General features: G+C 53.8%; 1 protein-coding gene across 1 annotated transcript in view; it reads right to left on the bottom strand.

The window, feature by feature from the left end:
- The window catches only part of DISP3 (dispatched RND transporter family member 3), a 52,619-nt gene extending 43,026 nt beyond the window's left edge, over positions 1–9,593 (bottom strand). The window contains exon 1 of the mRNA XM_036867588.1: positions 9,526–9,593. The gene's annotated coding sequence lies outside the window, so the exon portion shown is untranslated. The remainder of the gene's footprint in view (positions 1–9,525) is intronic.
- Positions 9,594–16,792: the final 7,199 nt, after the last annotated feature.

The raw sequence follows: 16,792 nt of genomic DNA, 5'->3' as shown, positions 1-16,792 counted from the left end.
GCCCTGCCACCAGCCTGCTGTGTTACTTAGAACAAGTCACTTAACATCTCTGGTTGGGTGGTTCCCCATCTGTCAGATGGTGGGTTGTGAGAGATGCTCTTTAAACTCTCCACCTCTGATTCTTAGCTGCTGCCCAAGAGGGGGAGGCAGAAGAAGGGGAGGTGTTCCCCTTCATCCCTATTCAGAAGCTAACATATAACTGGGTGGGGGTGGGGACACCCAGGCTGGGTCCTGATGTTCATCAGGCCAAGAAGCAGGAACAGCCAATAAAGTGTGCTGGCTGGATGCCATCGGCTTCGCTGGGACATAGCAGGTGGTAACCTGCCAGTCCTTAGCTCTGAGGAACGCTTTGGAGACCACTACCCCTCCTCTCCCCCCACATACCCAGACCACATCTGTGGGTCTGGGGACGTTCCAAGACTCTTCTTGGCCCCATACCACAAAAGCGAAGCTTGAGGGCTAATTGGAAGCTGAAAGATAGAAAGCAGACACGCAAAGTACTCAAACCCACCGACTGGCCACCACGGCTGGTTTGGGATGGAGCTGTAGAAAGAGGCTGTATCCCCAGCCTCACTGCCCAGAAAGAAAGTGAGAAGTCTTAGGACAAATCTCCCCTTCTGAGAACCTGGGACTCCCCCAGCCCCTGCTGCCTGGACTCGTGGAAGGCCAAGGAGGCCAGCCCCAGATGAAAGCAGCACAGCAAGGAGATGTTGGTGACTGCTGGGGCTCTCGTGTCCCTAAGCCATAGCCTTGATCCTGTCCTTGATCGTCTCATCCTGAGGGATTGAATGGTGCTTCATCTCTGCAGCAACTTACAGCCTGTAGGTGATTTTCATACAGGTTTTCTAGTCTTAGGAATTATTTCCAATTTGCAAGCAAGAAAACTGAGGCTAAAAGAAGTAAAGGGATTTATTTGAACCTGACTTCTGATAAGCTCAGTACTCGTCTCATTATATTAGGTTTTGAGTCTCATGTGTTGGAAAACTCTCACAGTGCTAGAGTCTGCCTTCCCAATCCCCACTGGTGTTCGCACATGTTGCCCCCCATCCCCCCGCCCAGCCACTGCCCCCAGGAGTCATTCTGGCCACAGGCACAACCCTGGCTCCTGGGAAAGGAGGAGAGAAAAAGCACCAGGGGGTGACATCCAACTTCATCATCTTAGTTGGCCGGGTGGAAATGCACCTTCCGTGCCTGCACGGGGAAGTGCTTCCTGGCTACCCTGCTGATTGGCAGTGCAGGTGCGTATAGTGGGGAGGGAGGGGTCAGTCCAGGAGGTGCACTCAGAGCCCTTCCACAGCCGGAGCCAGCAGAGAGGCCCCTGGCAGGGTTGGGAGTCTGACCCTGGCCCTCAGCCCACCCTCCATGATGGTGTAGCTGCCTACAGAGACAGGAACAGAGGGTTGGAGCTCAGCTGCTGGAGCAGAGGGTCCAAGATGAAGAACAGACCCCAAGTAGCACCCCTTCCCAACTCTGCTGCCTTTCCCATGAAATGCTTGGGAGATTCAAGGCCCCAGGAACTCAGAACTGTTGCTCCTGGCCCTGCTTCAGAGGCCAGGAAAGACCCAATGAAGCCACCTGGGCTCCAGAATGTCAGGCCCCTTCCGTCCCACCCCCACCCTGCTCTCTGATGCAGTGTTATCCGAGGCCTCATAGGAACTTCCCTCAAATCCTCCCACAATGATAGGGCTCAGTGTCCTATTTGCTCATGACCTTGGGCTAGTCTTTCTTCCTTCCTCGGCCTCAGTTTGCCCTTCTGTAAAATGGGAGGGCTGGACTCAATGAGATTTCAGGTATTTCCTAGTTCTGTCATTTGGAGTCCTCAAAAAGCCAGGACACAAAAGTGTGATAACAGAGAAGACGGGGTGGCTTAGGGCTAGGGAAGCAGCTGGGAAGGTGAAGAGGGTTGCAGATTTTTCAGGGTACTGGGGCTGCAGTCTCCATCAGCTTGGCAGTCTCCTGGGTTCCAATCCCTGCCACGGCCAAGAGCCAGAGGAGCCCGGTGACCAGAGGGCCCTGCACAATGGGGTGGGGATGGGATATGCAGTGAGAGGGCAAGGTTCAAGGATTCAGACTCCGTCTCCCTGCCTCTGAGCTGAAGGGTGTTCCAGCGGACAAGAAAAGAATCCTTTGCCTTGTCAGTACTTGGGGTCCGGTGCGGCCAAATCCAAGCCCTGGCTGTCAAAGTCTCTCGGCCCCATTCACCAATTCTATGTTCATGCATTCATTCACTCATTCATTCATTCATTCATCGTCTTCATTCATTCACTTGTTGGTGTTTGCTATATAAAATAAGGACTTTCTGTTAAATCATCATTATCTTAACTTTGTGGTGTCTTGAACTCCTTTCCTCTGTAAGGCTCCATGAACCTTCGCATCCCAGGTCTATTCTCATGAGCATTAATGCCCAAGAGTGCCTCTTGGCTGACTCGTCCCTGTTCATCACAAATTCCTGGCTCTGTTACTCTGGGATCTTCCACTCAAAGCCTCTGGAAGACCAGGTCACCAAGTCAGGAACCCTTGCAGGGAACATGCAGCAGCTACTAACCTACAATGTTCTTCACCAGCCAGCCTCTTCCCAGCGTCTCTGGTTGGAGAAGGGAAGGGGGTTATTTTTCTTCTGGCTGCTGAGAGATCAAAGCCTGATTTCTCTCTAGCTCAGCTGAATGTCTCCCAGGCCTGGACTGCAGAGAGGAACCAAAACCAGCATCCTGCCTTTGTGAAGTCACAAGATGATATTATAAAACCAGCAAATAATATTTCAAACAGAAAGTTCTCACATATGATTATGTCCAGAGGGATGCAAGTCTCAGCTGTATCTACATGGGATGAAAAGGGGAAACTTCTGGATGAAAGCCAGAAAAGCCCTGCCAGTCTGCCAGATGTTGCCCACATCTGGATATCCAAAAAGTGATCTGTTCGGTGGCTTGGTAGTCAAGGAGCAAATGGTCAATCCACGTCACCCTGTCAACCAGGACGCAGACCGAGCCCATATGTACAAATCACCCAGATGACTGAAGGATCCAAAAGGTCGTTTGATTTCAATCATACTCATCTGTAAGGACCCAAATCAAGTTGATATAAAGGCCAAAGCACGAGCTGCAGTCATCATATGGTGGTCACGATCGTGCACTGAGGCCAGCTTGCCTGGGTTTGAGCCCTGTTTCTGTGGCTTACTGGCAAGCTGTTTAGTCTGTGTTTCACATTTCTCATCCCTAAAATGGAACAATAATGGTAACTCTCTCATAGAGCAGGTATGAGGATGCAATAAGATAATACCTATAAAGCCCTAAGCCCAGTGCCTAGCAGGTAGTAAACAGTCAAAATATGTTGGCCGTTATGATAATCATCGTTATCATCGGGGTGATCACCCTGCAGAACCCTCCCGACTAAGAACAAGAGAAATCCTCCAGGACCGTGCAAAGGCCAATACAGTGGGAAGGGGGTGGCGGGGAAACACATGCTCCTCCCCAAACATCCCAGGAACTCCAGTTTGCCACAACTGTTCCAACTCCGACCCCATTTAAGCTGCCTTCCCCCGAGACACGATCGCCACATTCTCCTTCATGACAGGAGTGGCTTCCAGCTGGCAGTCATGTCTCCTCTATTAACAAGGTTTGGCAAAGGATGCATCGTCCAGGTGCCAGTATGTGTGTTGGATGCCTCAAGCAGATGGCTGAGCGGGGATGAGCCTTCCCTACCGTACCCCCTCTCCCACCAAGACATCAAGCTGCGGAGGGCACCCAAGTGTACTGCAGGCACCACCCACAGGAAATTTCCTTCTCACTGTGAAATGACCACTGGCCTGGATCATGTTCTCTGAGCCCCAGAGGGCACCTGGGTCCCTCTTCTACTTCTGGTGGGGGACCTGGGTGAGCTATTACTTATCATTCATCACCTCTGGTCCAGGTAGGGGGTGCTGGGGCAGGGATGGGAGACTCTGGTGAGCTCTACAAGGACAGAGACTGAGGCTTTTCCACTTCTGCATGCCTGGCACACAGTGGGGCTGCTCAGGCAGACACTCGTGGGATGCGGGATTAAGGAGAAGGCTTTTTCTGGTAGAGGAGATTTAAGCCTCTGGACACTGTATCCCAGGACACCATTCCCTAGTTCCAGGGAGTGCCCCCTATAAGAGACCTGGATGGCACCTGCTGGTATCTAAATCCAAGCCAGTCCTTCCCATTGTCACCACTACTTCCTCATTCCCAGTGGTCAGGTTCACTGATACAGCAAGACCCTAATCTTCCACCCAACGGCCCTTTCCAAATTGCCCAGATTCCCAGTCTAGTTCCCTCAGAGGGAGGAGCAAAGAGAGAAAGCAGGATGCCAGGACTAAGGGCATCTCTGGGAGTCCCACATGCCTAGCGGGTTCTTTCCCTTGAGTTCAGGGAGAAACATACCCAGACCCTACGCTTCGCTAGCGTCCCCCAGGGGCTGGTCCCAGGACCCTGCGCTGGGCTTCTTCCTTCCAGGTTTTGGCAGAGGGTCAGCCGCTGCTGGCACCAATGCCAGCAAGCGTGACGAGGCCTAGAGGTGTGATATAAATAGCCTGCTGCTGCCCATCGGCTCCTCCTTCCCCTTGGCTTTGGTTCCAAACCTTCTCCCTCCTCACCCCCAGAGTAAACCTGCTGGCAGGGGCTCTGCAGGTCTCCACATGCCTCTTTCCTAGCTGTGTGGCCTTGGGCAAGCGAGTCAACCTCTCAAGCCCGGGTCCTTCGATTGCAAAGTGGAATAAGTACACTTACCGTCCAGGGTCGTTGTGGGGGTTACATCAATTACCCCACGTCAAGCTTTTAGCACTGTGCCTGGCACATGGCAAATGTTCTGTATCTGTTAATGCTGTTGTTCACGGTGATGAACGGGGGCACCTGGGCAGGTCAGCAGGGTCAGTCTTGATATAAGGGGGGATGCGGAAGAGAGGACTTGGCAGTGAAAACCAGCTGCATCTCACCTCTGTGCTTGGAAGGGAAGCGTTAGGTTTACTGCCTGCACCCGTTCAATCCCCTTCACTGGGGCCATGTGGACGCTTCCCACATACTCAGGGAGGCCAGCCTGGCCACATGGCACGCCAGCCTGGGATTCTGAGATTCAGGCTCTGCCACCAACATGCTGGGTGATGCTGGGCAGCTCACTTGCCCTCTCTGAAGTAACTTCCCCATCTGCAGAGGCCTCTCGCAGCCCTAACCTCTCATGGAGTTAAATTGTTTTTCATAGTCCAGGCTTCACAGTGGGACTCCCGCCTGAGCCCATCCCGCCAGGCAGACAGGTCTGGGCTCTCATGGTTGGGGACAGAGCCCAAGATGCAGAGGTAAGACACCCAGTTCCAGCCCCAGCTTGGAAGCCTGGAGTACCGATCCTGGGATGGCCAGAGCTAAAGTCTGCCCTTTACCCCTGGCCCAGCTGGCAGATGAATTTACATTCTTTTGAAAACCATCACATAAGTGAGTTTCTTGACCAAAAAAATGTATTGAATGAATGAATGGCAGAAACAATGTAGAGTACTGGGCAAAATAGGGGCTCTTGCTTCATTCAGATGGAAATCTGACCCCAACTTGGCCCCTTCTAGCTGTGTGGCCTTGGGCAGACCTCTTGACTTCTCCGAACCTTGGTTTCCCCTCATATTAAATGGGGATAACAATCCATGTGCCATGAGATGGTTGCGAGGTTAAGTGACCCCTTCCATTTACGCGTGTAAATGCTTGGTACCTGGCACATAGTAGGTACTCAACAAATGGCAGCTATTATTATCAGGATTGTTATTACAAGCCTGCTGCTGCCATTGTAAGGCAGAGGAACCAAGGCCATCAGCCTTGTTTGGTGCCCATTTCCAAAGAGCTCTGACTACCAGAGACACGTTACTTCAGTCCTCCCAACTGTGTACCTTCCAGCTGGTGAGGAGCGGAGCGCCGTCTGGTCTCCCAGGGCCAGGCAGGGAGTGAGCTGGCGGGGGAGGCTCTGCCACCTTCCCTGGACCAGTCCTGGCAGCATACCTGCTTCCGGCCTTAGTCGAGCAGCTGGAACGTGAGCCACGCTGTCTTGGCCGTGAAATGCGACTTTTGGAAAACATGCATATTTGTGAGTTGGTGCATGTTTCTATTTCGGGCCAGCACTGCCCTCTTTACTTATTTTCCCTGGGCTTTGCATTTGGAACCCAGCTTGCAAGGGTGTTCTGACAGACTTTGACACTGCTCCAGGCTTCTCTGGCAGGAGACATGCTCAGGTGTGGGAAGGGTGGGCAAGAGAAGGAAGCTTTCAGATGACAAGCCCTCTTCCTTGGCTAAGAGTGACAGATGATCAGACACCCCTGCCTCACTATCCAAGCTCTCAGTTTCTCCAAGTATAGGTGGGGGAAGAATACAAGAGGTTTGGGTGGGGAGCAATTTCAAAGAGGGGGAAGGGAACCAAAGAGGCAAATCATTGAGTTTCCAAGCACCATGATGCTCACATCATTATCAATACCAATAACATCTTTATCAACCACTGCTGCCACCACCACCACCACCGTTTGGGGGCACCTATTTTTATGACTGAGAGTGGGCTGGCTGCCCGCCCTTAGGGAAGCCACCTCATCTTTCAGCATCTCGCTTCGCTCATCTGTAGAGGTGATTTTCGCAGTACCCAGCTCATGGGGCTGTGAGAAGTGGTTGCTTAGCCAAATGGTAGCGATGACTGTCTTCCCACCCGGCTGCAGATCCTGGCCAGCTGCCCGTGGACAGCCTACTTGGTAGAGTCTTCGGGACTTGGAGTTGACTGCCAAGCCTCTACCCACCAGGCACGGCCTCTAAAGCTGCTCTCAGCTAGTCCCTTCTCTGTGGTCATTTGCAACCAGCCCAGAGTCTGCCTTAAGGGAGGAAGGGACTCAGACAATTCCATCTGCCTTTGAATGACCAGGTGAGTGGAAGGGGAAATGAGGAGACAAGGGAAACATGCCTATACCATCAGAGAAAAGGCCTTAAACCATAATTCCAAGATTCCGAGGGTCAGGGGATCCAGGTTTTAGTCCTGACCCTTCCTCTCATTCATTCATTCACTCATTCATTCATTCACCAAGCTTCCACCAGCACAACCAGTGGTTCATGCAGAGGATATACTGACAGTAGAATCAGTGCATGCCCCAGTGGAGATGGCACTTCAGTGGTGTGACCTCAAGAAAATTACTTGACATCTCTGGTCCTATAAAGGAAATCATCTGAACATCCGTTGCTCAGGGGACAGGATGCCTTCACCGGTGGTGGGTGCTCTGAGGAAGGGGAAAGGTACCATAAACTCTGGGGTTAGAATCACAATTTTCAATCCCACCCACACTCAAGAGACTCAGGAGAAAGCCAATGTCCCACATTATTAGGGCCAAACTGGAACCCTTGAAGGTCACCTCAACCAGCCCTGTCCTTGTACGGATGGGGAAGCCTAAGGCTCAGAGAAGGGAATTTGCCCATGGACACACTGGGAGCCTGTGGCCACGCTGAATCTAGGACCTGCCTCCCCACTCCCCACTTCCACTCCAGTGTTCCTCCCACTACATCACTCTGTGACTCTTCCTCAGCTCAGTTTCTGGATTTTAAGGGGCTTGCTGCGATTCCAGAACTGAGGAATCCTGGCCCCTTGGAGAGACTGTGAGGGATCTGTGTCATCTGGCCCTGGAGGTTTTCCCGGGGAGGGGGCAGAAGCTCCCCATGGGGAGGAAGGTCAGACTTCCAAAGAGAGAGGTATGGGGGCGTAGATTCTGCTGGGAGAATGAAGTCAGCTCCCCCTAAGGGTCAGCTGTGGCCGCACTGGAGCAAACACCGACTGGATCAGACCCAGGCTGCAGGAAAGTTGGGGAGAGAGTGAAGGCAGCTGGGAAAGAGGAATTGGGAAAGACAAAAGGGGTGTGTGTGTGTGTGTGTGTGAAAGATAAACATGGGGGAGGGGAACCGAGCAGGGAAACAAAGAGACAGAAAGTGCAAGCAAAGAATGATGCAGAGAGACGGATGTGGACCTTGGTTGCAGGAGCTTTGTCTGAAGTAAGAAAGGGGAGCAGGCATGAGGGTGGTGAGCTGAGAAAAATGGACTCTTGAGCCCAATACCAAGATTCTGTAAGGCTGGGCTTCTGTTTGCCGCTTCCACTGGGCCAGGCTACTCCTTCCATCTGGCAGATACCCTGGTTCCTGACCAAGTCTGCACTGGGGTGGGGGGAGGGTTTTCTTTGTGACCCGCTGCTTCCCTCAAAGGGTGTGTGTGCATGGGGTGGGGGGGGGGCGGGGAGGGCTGAGGCTGAGGGACGGAGCCTGAGCAGTTCTGTGAGTCACCGGGCATCCCTGTGAGCAGCCGGAGGTGAGCTCTGAAGTCTGAGGCTCAGTCAGACGTCCAGAGACAGCAGGACCTGACTGAAGATATTGCTCGGCTTGCTGGTGCTTGTGGGAAGATCTGTGTTTGTTCACGTGCGTGTGGATCTTCCCTCCGTGTGCCGATTGTGTGGAGTGTGGGTGGATGTATATCGCGTGAGTGCACTATGAATCTGTGTGGGGATTGTTTGCGGGTCTGTGGTTTGCGGGTAGACCTGTGTGAGCGTGTGCATGGACTGGGGGTCTGTGTGTTCTTGGGTCCGTGGGCACGTGCGCGGGGGTTGTGAGTCTCCAAGGCCGCCTCCAGGTGCTGTCCGCGGAACTGACCCCGGGCGTGGACGGGCGGGCACCTGCGCCCAGTCTCAAGACGAACCTGGGGCCAACTGTGGAGCAAAGAGGGGCCGAGGAAAGGACGCCTCCTAGGAGGCGCCTTCCTAGCCCAGCTGCGGGCCCCCCAGGGAGTTTGGAAAAGTTCTCCCAGTGGCGGGGTTGCTCCCAGGAGTCAGCGCCACTCGCGCCGAGAATCTTCCCCACACCCTCAGCGCCACCACTGCTGGCTGCCCACCCCATCTCCACCCTCACTAGCGTTCTCAGCAGGGCCCGGAGACCCTCTCGTGCGTGCTCAGCTTCCAAAGCCTACCCGGTCTGCCCCAGAGCTCTCGCGCGCCCGGCTGGACCGGTTGCCAGGTTACTTGGGCCCCAGCACTCCGGGAAGGTCCCTTCGAGAGCATGAGCGCGCTAAGGTAGAAAGTGGATGGAGAGGAGGTCATTAACCTTTTCCAGTCCCCTCCCTGAGCTCCAGCTGGGGTGAGAGACTGATCCCGGGCGGCTTCACACTGATGCTCAACTTTTACGGAATCAGTCATCCATCCGCAGGGACCAGCAGGGGACTAGAGGTCGGAAGCCTCGCCGTTTGTGGGCATCAAACAGGCTGGTGCAGACCCAGGCTGCTCGGGCCCCGCGGGGAGTTGGTGCGGAGCTGGAGCTCGGCCGCGGGGGGCTAGCTCTGGGCTCTGCCCCCCACCAGCCGGCTTTCCCGGAGGGTCCGAGGCCCGCATCCCGGGCTGGCTGGACAGCGGGAGAACTTCACATACAGAGCCGCGCAGGCCGGGGCGGGGGCGGCGCGGAGGACTTGCCCCCCCTCCTCCGAGCAATGCATCCCCCTGCCCCGACCCGGACGGCGCCCAGCGGCCGTCGCACTCACCTCGGCTGGCCAAGCTGAGCTGGCTGAGCCGCGGGCGCGGGAGGGAGGCGCGTCGTAGGGGCCGAGGGCTGCGGCCACCCTGCCGCGCGGACTTGTCCCCTCGCGGGAGTCGCAGGGAGAAGCTGTTCGGAGCTACAGGAGGCCGGGGTTCCCGCTCCGCTCCAGAGCGCACAGACAGTGCTCGACCAAGTGTGTGTCTCGCTCCCCAGCGCGCACCGAGAGCTCGCTGCGCCGCCGCCGCCTTTTATTCGCCGCCCGCCTTTGTTTGGGTCCGGGCTCCTACCACGGGGCGTGGGGGTGTGCAGGGCAGGCTCTGGGGCCACACCGCCCCCCAGACCCTGGCGCCGCCGGCCTCCGCGCCGCCGGGCTTTGAGTCAGTAGCCGGCGAAGGCTGGCGCTCCGCCGCTCCCTGCTGTCTCCAAAGCCCGCCGCCAGGCGCCACGGCGGCCGCCGCACCCCCTGCGAGAGCTGCGCTGTGGTATAGCCGGGCTCTCAAAGCCTGCGGGCGGGGACTGCGAGGGGCGCAGCGACCCCTGTGGGTCAGTCCCCGCTTCTGCAAACGGCCCTGACAGGGTCCCCTGCCCCGCCCCCCCTTTCCTAGATTCCCACCTCTCTCCTAGCCCGCGCTCCTCTCCCCGTCCGCCCAGCCTTGGCAGGTCACCAGCCTCCTGGACACTGGAGGGCATCCTCAGGTCTCCTCCGGAGGGAGCTGCCAAGCCCAGGCTCCTGGCGCCGTCCCTTCCTCCCATCTCCATTCATCTCTCTGGCACCAGAGCCCAGAGCCATGCCAGCTCCCGGGACCGGGCATCCCTCCAGCCTTAGTACACGGTCTGCCTATATCCCTGGTTCGCGGGCCACAAGGAGAAGGGGCCGGGGAGCCAAGGCTATTGCCTGGCTCATTTCTCTCCATCAGGAGAGAAAGACTCAGAGGACATTGGCATTGGTGTCACCCAGGGAGAGCCAAGGGGGATGCCTTGAAAGAGGACCGGTTGCCAGCCCCTAGCAGCCGGATGGAGGGGTTTTACTTATAGAAGCCAGAACGAAGGGAGGCCATTGCTACTGTTGTGTGAGGGGTGAGCCAGGAGTTTATGATACATCCTCATTGTGTGCTGAGAGCAGAACAGAGGAAATAGAGAGGGGGTCGAAATGCAACCCCTGTCTCTAGGAAGTTCCCAGCTTATAGGGCAGATAGAAACATGGTTGAATTCCAAAATGAAGCACCAGGCCCCATACCCACACACAGATGCTCAATCCGTACCGCAGCCCTTCTTTTTAAAAGAGGAAAACTGAGTTGGGAGCACCTCTAACATCGAAGGGCTGAGTGGAGCTTCTGTTTGTTCCTCACCTTGCATCCCTGCTCTGTCTCTCTGGTGTGCAGCCCCTGGGAGCTGTTCCCAGTGGCTGGCTGCCAACCGGACACATGGACGTTTATGATTCTGGATGCCCTGAGAGCTCATCTATGCAGAAGCAAATGGCCCGAGCCGATGTCCCTACCCTGGCACTCACTCCCTATGTACTCAAGATCGTCGTGGGAACCATTGCCAGGCTGGCCAAATCTATCAGGGAACTCCCAGTGGTCCCATCTGGCCTCGAAGACGTTAGGGTTTAGGACAGCTCCTGTGTGAAGGGTGTCTCCCTGAGCTGTGAGCGGAGAGAGAGACAGGAGACCTTTCCCGAGAAGTGGAGAGCGCATGTGTGACTGCCCCCAGATCAGAGGCCGAATCTGACACATGCGCACGGAGGGACAGACTCAGATTGGCCCTGCAGATGTCTAGTCTCTCTTGCCACATCCCAGAGGGAGGGCAGAGAACGTGGCACCATGGGAGAGGGTGGGAGGAAGGAGAACCAGGAGAAGATTTGTTTATAAGGGAGACACAAAGTGTGTTCCCAAGCCCAGCTGAGAGCAAAGGGTTTTCTTTTGCAGGCGAATGGCTTACTCTTTTCCGTTGGTTTGAAGGCTGCTTCCAGGAGCCTCCTCAAAGTTCTCCAAGGCTCATTCCCTGTTCCTCCCAGTCGGACAAATCCACAGGGAGCGATATTGATGTGCTCCATGTGCCACCCTCAGCCCATGCCTGGGGACACAGCCCTCACTTCCCTGGGAACTAGTTTTAGCGCATTTGGGTGCTAACTTCATGCTGTCTAGCTGGTCATAGCTGTGGCCACCTCACCCACACCCTCCTTGGAGTCCTCCCTGGTCTCCTGGGGCCTCCAGATGATCTCCAGTGGGGGCTGGGTTTGGTCAGCCCTTGATGTGGGATCTTCTGGGAACAGAAGGTACAGAGGCAGAGGCCCAATGGAGTAAAGGAGGAGGTGGGAGTGTGGTACCCATGGACACTGGAAGCATGCAATTTTCTCAGGCCATCAGCGGGGTTTTAAAAATGCAAATGGAACTGGGCCTTTGAAATATGCCTGCCATAAAGTGGAACTGGTGGTGGCCGCGGAAGCTGGCGCCGGTGTGGAAAGTCACAAGAATCCCCCTCCTGGAGCCTCAGCCTCAGACTCTCTGCCCTCTACTCCACGTTTTGCCCGCAGGAGAGAATGCCTGTTTACAGGGGCCTGGGAATGCTGGACTCAGAGATCCCTGCCCAACCTCGGGGCACCTCCCTGAAGCCTTCTTTCCCTCCAGGTGTTAATTAAAGATGACTCCGATAGTCAAATGATCCACCCAACTGCAGGGCTGCAGAGAATGAGATTCTACGTTCCCCTGGCCCCCCCCACTCTAGTGATGTCTGTTGGAAGTTCTTCCAGGGTCTGATTTAAATGCCTCTTGGTGCCGATAAGCTGCTTCCCCTGTTCTGTCTTCATGACTAATTGTAAGGCCTTCTTTTGAAAGAAGTTGGAGCTATAAAGGGCTGCTTTGTCCTTAGCTCTTATCCCTTTATTTCTAGTTTCTCTTCAACCATGTCTGAAGCAGAGCCTCTGCGCCCAGCATCTGATTCCACTACTCCCAGTAAAGCCATATTTCTGTTCCATTCCTTACCAGCTATGTGACCAGGGGAAAGTCACTTCACCTTGCTGAGCCTTAATCATCTCATCTATAAAATGGGGATGGTAAAAGTACCTATCTCACAGTAGTGGCTATAAAGAGTTTACTAAATGAGATAATCTCAGTGAAAAAATAGTATTTAGCACAGTGCCTGGCACAAACCAAGCTCTAAATAAATATTAGCTGCTGCTTCTTCGTCTCCTTCTCCCCCTCCCCCTCCCCTCCCCCTCCTCCTCCTCCCCTCCCCCTCCTCCACCTCCTTCTTCTTCTTGCCTGTTGGGCAAGAGTGACCTACAGGTGACCATAATACCTCTCACTTCTTTGCCCCACCCCTGGTGGGGGTACTGTGTGCAGATCAAGTCCTCCCACTAAATGTTTGAGCAGCTAAGGGAAAGAGTATATGGTGATGGATGGGGTGTTTATTTTTAACAGTGCAGTAGATTAAAGCAATTTCTCCATTGTTCCCACATCAAGGAATAGAGTAACTATATTTATAGGTGCTTCCCTCTTCAGTCTGCTAACACACTGAGTTTGGCCCCAACCCAAAGAGATTAGAGGTTTCCCTCTAATCTCACCTTCTCCAGGATGCCCAGAGGCCAGTGAACTGGGGCGTGCTGTAAAGAGTTCTGGATTTACGAAACTGAGTTTGATTTTTCTATGTGTTGTTTATTAACTGTATGACCTTGGGCAAGTCACTTCATTTCTCTGAGACTCAGTTTCCTCAACTGCAAAATGGGAGTAATAATGAACTCTGCCTATAATACACCTGCAATTATCTTTTCAGCTGAGGTGGAGCACCGATTTATAAGTAACAGTTAGGTAATTAGTCATATATATAGTTATATATAGTTGGAGAGCCATATGCTAGATAGAAAGAACAATCCCTGTTTCCATGACTTTCAAGGTCGATTGCTCATCATGGGATATAATGGATGCAAAAGAGCTCAGGAAACTTGCCCAAGTTCATGGTGAATGAATTTCTGACTCCAGGTCGTGTAGCAAGTCAGTGGAATAGTTTGGGTTGGACCCAGGCCTCCTTCAGTCTCGAGCTTCTGCCAAGACAGCGTCTTTCCTCTCCCCAGCCCCCTTCTCCCTGAAGTTCTGTTCAGGAAGTGAGTGTGAGTTTATGGGGGGAAGAGGATAGAGGGGCCAATAATCCAAGAGAAGAAAAAGAGGTCTGGGGAAAGGTGATGGGGCCAGGCTGGGGTGGGGATGCTGCAGACAGGGCCTGGGGGAGGCTGGGCAGGTGGCAGCCCTTCACTCCTGCCTCTCCAGAACTTTGCAAGCAGCAGGCTTAGCACTCCTTTCCCAGCCTCGCCTGCCTCCTCCAAGGAAGCAGGCAACTTATGCCAGAGTGAATACAATCCAAGTTATTAACTGCCTGCGACAATTAGCCCCAGCGCCTGGGCCTGCTGACACCTCGGCTTGGAAAGAGGGAGCCAATTACAGCATCAGCAGTGTTCATGCTGCCACATAATCCTCTCCCAACACGCCGTCCCCTCATTCCCCATCCATGTTTCCAGAGGCCTTTGCTCTGACTTCAACATCTGGAGAAGACCAAGTAGAGGCCTTCAAGAGTGAACATCAATGAGGGGTTAGACCCCAAGGGGCATCGTACATAGCGGGGCTAAAGCACTAGCAGGGAAGAGCAGGACCCTGCCAAAGATCTGGACAGTGTGGCATTAGCCAGAGACTGTCTCATTTTGAGGGAGAAAGTATAACCTCCAGGTTGTGGGTTTTAAGTAGATTCCATGCAGGTTTATTGTTAGAACTGGCTTGAAAAGAAGAGGTCAGAAATACCCCAAAAGTTCTCGTTTAAATCCCAGCTCAGTCACATACTAGCACTGTGGCTTTGGGAAAATCCTTTCATGTCTCTGAGCTCATTTCCTTACCTATAAACTGGCCACAGTGGCCACACCTCCCCAAGGAGGGAGATACCGCACAGAAGCACATAGTAGCACAGCTAGTGGCACAGAGTGAGCTGGAAATAAATGGTAGCTATTGTGTTCTATATGGAAGGAGCCCTGGAAAGAGATTCTATGCTTCCTGTGAGTTCCCTCTCCCTTGGCAGGGGAGTGGAAGTGTGGGGCGATGGGGAATGAGGTAGATGGGGAGTTAGGAGGCCTGGATGCTGACCCCAGGTTTGCTACAACTTACAACGTGGTCTTGGTGCCCTTTCCACTCTGGCCTCTTGTTCCAACCTGACAAATGAGGGCATGAGACTAGATGAGCTCTAGAGACCCTCTAACTACGATCTTCCAAGAGAGTGTGGGTAGAGGGAATGAGTGTAAGGTGAGTAGGAAGCTGTGGGGAGTATGGAATCCCCAATTTTTCAAGAGGGTGAATGGCAGCAATGGTAAATGTGATGGAACTGCCAAAAGAACACGAAACCAGTTACACAGTTAAGCCTAGAGTCTGTTGGTTCTGCCTCGGTAAAAGTAACCACATACCTTTGATCAAGACAGGAAAAAAAAAGATCATTGCCTGGTTCAGAGCTCCTGGGAGAGGCTGGGTAGAAGTCCCCAGCGCAGTTCTTGTCTTTGGGGATGTTTTAGAACCATAGACAGTGGCTGATGACATCTTCCAAACACCTGAGCCATAGTTGAGGCAAGGGCGAAGGGCTGAGGACATTTTGGCCCCTCGGAGGTGGTGTGAAGGTCAGTGTGAGCAGTGCTGAGGCTCAGGAATAACTCAGTTACACCTGAGGGAGGCTTCTGAGCACCCGGTGGGGCTGCCCAAGCATTAGAGGGTGGGGTCATGTATAGGCAGGTGCACCAGGAACACCTAAGGCTCCTGATGCACCTGCCTGTGTGTGAGCTCTTTCATGACTCAGCATCATCTTCCCACCCTTTCCTGCCCTTTTATCCCTCCGGCCTCGGCTTCCTGGCACAAGCTGGTCAGCAGCTCCCCCTGGCCCTACCAGCCTGGCTGTCCCATTGGTGCCAGCTTTAACACTGACCATCAGGCTCTATCTGGGCCTCTGCAGTGACAGCAAGAAAGAGCCTTTCTGGCATTCTTCCAGTCAGGAATCTATGCAGCTCTGATGGGCTGCCCCAGTGCCAGCTCCTATTCTAGCACATCCAGTGTGGGCAGGGCAAGGAACATTCCATGCCAGAGAACTCTGTGGCCAGGGTCCTTGAGCTGGAATGAAGGGCTGGTAGACAGATCATCAGTGCCCAGGCAGTTAAAATACATTTTGGGCACCAAGGGATTCTGTTAACAACATCAGCACCAATAATAATGAATGGCTGCCATTTACTGAGTACCAGGCCTTGTACGTGCGTCACTTCATCTAAACTCACCCCATGAGGCGAGTCCTCTTATCACCCTCATTTCCAGGTGAGGAAATTGAGGCCCAGAGAATAAGCTCCTTTAGGTCACACAGCAGGTAAGTACTGAAGACTCAACCCTAGGCAGTTAGGTTCCATAGCTCAAGTTCTTTACCACATTCTTATTCTCATCTTACAAATGGAAAACTTGAGAGTTGGGGAGGATAAGGGACTTGGTTAAGGTCACAGAAAGAGTCAGCCATGGAGAGGATTCGAGCCAAGGTTTGCCTGATGTCAAAGGTACTACGTTTATCTGCTCTACTCTACTGCTCCTTGATGAACTTGGTCTCTGTTAAGATACCATTCTCAGAGACCCCTGCTGTGGCACTTAGGTCTTATCCTAGGTCTAAAACACAACAAAACCCACCTCCCTATTCATCCTTAGGGAAGCCACTGCCTCCCTCTGTGAGCCCCAATCTACCAAAAAAAAAAAAAAAAAAAAATCCTAAGACAGAGCTTACATTCCAATCTGAGAATTGTTTTGTCTGATGAGATTCTCCCACACAAACTAGAAGGGCTATCCGGCAAAATGGCGGGACAGTTCCCAGGACCCAGGAGGGCAGGGTCATACCTATACCTTCCAGGACAAGATGTAGGGGGCCAAGGTCTCTGGCTGTGGACACATCATGGGATTGACATCCCCTGATACAAAATGCCACGTCATCTCCTAGCTTCTCATTTACCACCGGCGAGACTGAGGTCCAACGCAGTGATCGCGGTGCTGTGGCTGCGTCCTGGCCGCCCCTCCAAGGCCTCTGTGTCCTTCACGACACCGCTGGGTCCTCATTTTGCAGCGGGGCACGTCTGGGGACAGCTGTTCTTGCTGGCATCTAGGGCCACATCTGACAGATGTGGCAGAAGGATGCAGGGGGAATGCGTGAGTAGTCTTAATGGCCCCTTGGGGGAGTAGCCCGGGCCAGGCTGGCATGGCTGGGTGTGTCTGGGGATGCAG

Source organism: Balaenoptera musculus, chromosome 1 (assembly GCF_009873245.2).
Source record: "Balaenoptera musculus isolate JJ_BM4_2016_0621 chromosome 1, mBalMus1.pri.v3, whole genome shotgun sequence".
In the NCBI taxonomy this organism is placed as follows: domain Eukaryota; kingdom Metazoa; phylum Chordata; class Mammalia; order Artiodactyla; family Balaenopteridae; genus Balaenoptera; species Balaenoptera musculus.
Note: the sequence above shows the minus strand (reverse complement) of the source record. Positions and strands in the feature narration are given on the sequence as shown.